Raw genomic sequence first — 5,316 nt, 5'->3', positions numbered from 1 at the left:
GAATGGATTTCAAATTATTCCTTTTAGCACAAGGAGATTATTTGTTGTCCATACCTACTGACACCGTCTCCATGATTTTTTAATGATTTACCACACTCCTGCTCCCTTGCTCCAGGGAAAGCAAGCCTGCATTAAAATGATAATAAAAAAAAACCCTAATCCTGGTGATTTATAGTCTCTTACTGAGCTGTGCAAATGATCCACTGTCCTCAGAATATTAAAGCTATTTGCCATTCAAACCCAGATCCGATTTTCACAGTGGACCTCTCCCATTAATTGAAGGTTAGATCAATATCACTATTTGTAGTGTGTTTGAAATACATGCCAGGAGACATTTCCATATTAAAATTCAACAACATATTACACTGACAAACCCGTTCTTGCCTGAGGCCAACCTTAAACAGGAGATATTTTACCCTGTTAATCTCATTCTCCTCCACAGCAGCTCCTCACGTCACTGGGCTCGGCTTCCACCTTCACAAATTAAATTCACCTCAAAGCTTACACCTTTCACTGCTTGTTGTCACCACGTTACAGTTCTGGTCTTCTTTATGCCAGGACTGTTGTTTTCTGGAATGCCCTGATAAACCAGCACAGAGAGATGTGGAATTTGGGTGGTTTTCACTACTCTGTGTTTTGCACACTGGTCAGTGTGATGGAGACTCGGCCACACTGTCACACTCTAGACAAGGTTCAGCACCTCTGTCCTGACTTTCTGGCTGTAGATTTGCAGAGAAATCAAGAGCTTTACCAAAAATGAATGCAGGCAAAACAGAATTTTAGCATTTTAGAGTTACAGCAACTGCCAATCAATCAAGTGGGACCCAAATCTTGCTCTCACCTTGCCCTTCAGTGCAGCCAGCCACGTGTCTCAGGCAGCAGTGAGGGCAGACAGCCTGAATGACCTCAGGGGCCTCTTCTATCCCTATTAAGAAGGGAAGTGCACTGGGACTGGAATCAGAAATGTGAATGCTGCCCACTATAACCTTTTTTAATTGTCTCAGGTGTATTTTCCGCTCCTCTAGTTGGACGGGAATGCACTATTGGGAGGCACAGGTAATGAGATCTGCAGGCTTTGCTTTTTACATGAAATGCTCATCAGGATCATCCATTATTAACCTCTGCAGCAAAAGATCACCAGGCCCTTTTCCTCTTTCATTAAAAGTTTGCCAGAATGAAAAAGGGGTCAGTTTATCCCAAGCATGGTGTCCTCAGTGACCTCAAGAAGTTTTCCACCAAGGTGATTTGCTTTCACCACTATATATTTTTCTCTCTTCTCTCCCTATTCTGTACATATGAAGTAAAGCAAATGTCATTTCTTCTTTGAAGCCCCAATTAACATGACTAACAACCATTTTAATGAATGGTTAATGATTAGTTTCAGGATTTTCCATTTCCATTTTGTGTCTCGAAAACACTGCTGCTTTTTTAAAAACATATTTTCTTGTATCTAGAGATTCTTAAAATGACAGCAAAGCCCCAATAGAGAGTCCACTAACTCCAAGAAAACTTCACCACAGATGGAACATCTAACTTGGAAGCAAAAATGAAGGGAAACCTCCCCAGAAGAAAACTTCAAATTGCTGTCTGTATTTTGTGAGTGAACATCAGGACCTGTGACATAACTGATGACAAATATCTCCCTCAGATCTTTTATCACTTACCAGGAAAACATCCCTGATGGGAAATGCAGAACTGAATTGCAGATTTAGAGGAGGCTGAAGGCTCAGCAATCACTTCCAAAACTCCCATTTAAAATCTCTGTGGATTTAATAAATTGCATCCACAGAAGCCATTGCACCTGGGCTGCTTTATATGTAAAGTAACCTTCATGTGGATGCATGCTTTCCTCTACAATTTACTCCTAAGAAAATAAGGTGTTTCCCCTTAGAAAAAAAATGTGTGAGTAGGAATGCCTGTTTCTTCTTGCACTGGATAGATTTTTCTTTCATTTAGAAAGAATAACATTCAAATGATGATGACAATTTTTCCTTGTTAAAGCAATTCCGAGAATTAATGGAAGCTTATCACCAAATAAAAAAGAAGCAACTGTGGAAGTAACAAAATAGTTTGTATAAAACACAAATTAAAGTTTGAAAACCTAAAGAACACCCTTCACCATTAATACTGAAACAAGGGCAAGTAAAGTCTTGGCAAATTGAATGGAATTTTGCTTTGATCCTGTGGGGACTGCAAATGTAACTTGGTTGCAGAGATCTGAGGACTAGGGTTGGTGCTTTTGACCACCACACCGACAAGAAGTCAAGATTGAAATGTAACTAATGATGCTCAGGCAGGTGATAAGGCCAGCTAATAGAGCTATTCCTACATGTAAGGTGATTTATTAACAACCTGAGCAGTCACACAAACCAGAATAATAAAGTAAAATTCACTCAGAGGCTGAGGAAAATATGATTTCCATTTGCTTGAAAGACATGGATACTGGGAATTTGAGCTGACTGCTGTTCAACAGTGGGAATGAAGGTAAGATCAATCTCTCTCACTTTTAGGTAGCTAGAGTAGAACTTTGAAAAACTGCTTTTTGACAGATTTTGCAGCTTTTACCATTAAGAGACCATTTGAATAAGGAAAAATCACCTTCAGATGGATCTGGCAGCAATAAAAATGTTAAAAAATCACCTTAATCTTCATTGTACTTGGAGGCAAACTGTCCTCTCCTTCTGCATATGATCCCAAATCCCAGGATACACATGGTGGACATTTTTCCCACAGAGGTCCTCATGGAAGTCAGTATCACATCCCACAATACCATTTAAAGTGGTTTCATGGATACCTGTGCATTCCAGCCCTGAGTGGAAAGAAGTTTCAACACATTATTTCTCTCTTTATCTCCTTCTTTTTCTTACTGTTAAAATGAGAGGAAGTCTCACTAGTCCAAGCTGTCTCCCTAAGAAAACTCCAGGAAAAAGACAGCTGTGTGAGGCTAGGAGAGCAAGGACAAGGACAGCACTTTCCACTCACCTCATCTGGATCCTCAGCATGGTAATTATACAGGCAAAAGACTCCTGGGCATCAGCACCATCCATTGTCAATGGTGAATTCCTTCCCCTGTCCATCAGGAAGCTCCATGCCCTTTTCAAGAGAGGAGGATGAGGCAGCAGTTTCATTTTCCAAATCCCAGCCCACATAATACGAAGTCCATGTTTTCCACTCAAAATGAATAAGGCATTTCTGATACCAAGCCTGCACACAAATAATTGGATTTTAGACACATATTGCTGCCACATGGAACATCTCCAAAAGGATTTGGAAAGAAGAGTTGGAAAAACTTTAGGATCTACACTTAACACAAACTGAAGGGACAACCAATTGTGGGGTTTTTTTAATGAATGCTGACAGTTACTACTCCGGGGTCCCCTCTTGAACTGTGGTTCTTCTGTGAACACCATGTCATGCTTTCTTTGGGATTTCATTTAAAAGGAAAATCACCCAAGCCCATGGATACCTTTCCATTAACCCAGGTCAGGTTTTTACAGACAATGTTAATTGGAGATGACACCCTAGGATAAATTCTTTTACACTGATGGCAGGGCTGCAGCAATGCAGCAATCTAAGATTTTTACATATACACAAACACACACACAAACTCCAATACTGAATTTCAGAATTTAATGCCTTCACCAATAAAGTCAACTTTTAATGAAAAGTATGCTTTCAAATAAAGAACACGTAAATTACCAATAATTCATAATTACTGTAATGAATTTAATGCCATCAGTAATAAACAACAAGCCTTTAAACCATCTTGAAACCCAGATTTAGCACTGCAGTGTAATGACAGAGAAGCAGCCCCAGACACGTCTCCTGAAGGAGTTCTTCCTCCTCATTGTTGCAAACTGGGCTGTTCTCATGGTCTGCTGCTGGTTTTTATCTCCCAGCTGTATTCCCTCCCAGCCACTCCTGCTGCCAAGCTCACAACTTAATTAATTTATTTACACTGCTGCTGGATGGATGCATAATCTTCCAATTAAATATACACCAAAAGTGGGCACCAAGGGAAGAGCAGAGCCACATCTCCTTTTCCCCAGGTGATTCTATACCTGTATTCTGTATTTAAATCACACTTACTGCTATCCCTGGCTAAATTGACCATGTGGACTTCTGGCCCAAAGCCATAAGTTTTTCAAATACAGCCTGAGTAATGTATTTTTTATTATATTACTTTCAGTAAGTAATATATTAAATTATATTAAATAATAATATATTTTGATACATGGAACATATTTTATAACATAGAAATAATTTCTTTTTAAAATTTTTATTCATCTTTTTACAGCCATATTAAAATAGACAGAAAGCATGCAAAAGCAAATCTGCCAAACTCACATCACCAAATTCAACCAAATTCACTGGGTTGGCTGTTTATTCTCTTTTGAGCTCACTTTTTTTCTGACCTAACACAAAACATCAGGATAGTTTTAAGGGTAAATTTATTTGAAGGATATCCTAAAAACAAGTATTATATCCAAGAAACAAGTATTATTATTCCCCAGAATGAACTTAAAAGGAAAAGAGATCCTCTCTAAATTTGAAGCACCTACAATATCAACATCTGTTCAGAGCTGGAGTTATTCATTAAAATCACCAGCTGTTCGAAACAATTCAATTCTATATCAATCTTCTAAGAAAAAGAAATAATCAGATGTTTCCAGAGCTGGGCTTTGGGATGCCAGGCTGTCCTTCATTTGAAGGTTTGGAATACAAATGTAGGGAGAAGCTGAATAAACCAGTAAGCAATTATGTGAAAGTTAAAAAATATATATCCATAAATCAGATGTAAGAAGAAAATTGCTGCTATTTCAGACAGGAAACAAATAAGGGAAGAGAAGGAAACCTCTGTGCTTACATAACTCCCAAAGTATAGGTGGTTTTAGCAGTGAGGAACAGACTTGGACTCATAAAGCAGGAGCCTGCCTAAAACTGTGGCACTTTGCCCTCAAAACCAGGCACACTCAGGCCCTGCACAGCCCATTAAATCTGACCTAATGATAACCAGAGTGTTAATGGATAGCAATACTCTACAAGAACCAAAACAACCCAGGGTTGATTTTATAGGTCATGAGAATGAAATGTGAGCAGCAAGCACACTGGCAAAGAGAAATTACTGAGGAGGAAACATCCCAAATGATCCCAGCATTTCTATTAAACATTTACATTGTCACCAGCACCAGAAAACTGGGTCCCCACACCTTCCCTGCCATCCACTGTCAGCTCCTGGGAACAAATGCCCAGGGATGGACAATGGCCTGTGCTCTTTTCCAGCTGGAATATTGTGAATTGAAGCACAGGAGAGCA

Source organism: Geospiza fortis, unplaced genomic scaffold (assembly GCF_000277835.1).
Source record: "Geospiza fortis unplaced genomic scaffold, GeoFor_1.0 scaffold590, whole genome shotgun sequence".
NCBI lineage: Eukaryota > Metazoa > Chordata > Aves > Passeriformes > Thraupidae > Geospiza > Geospiza fortis.
This window is presented reverse-complemented; position numbering follows the sequence as displayed.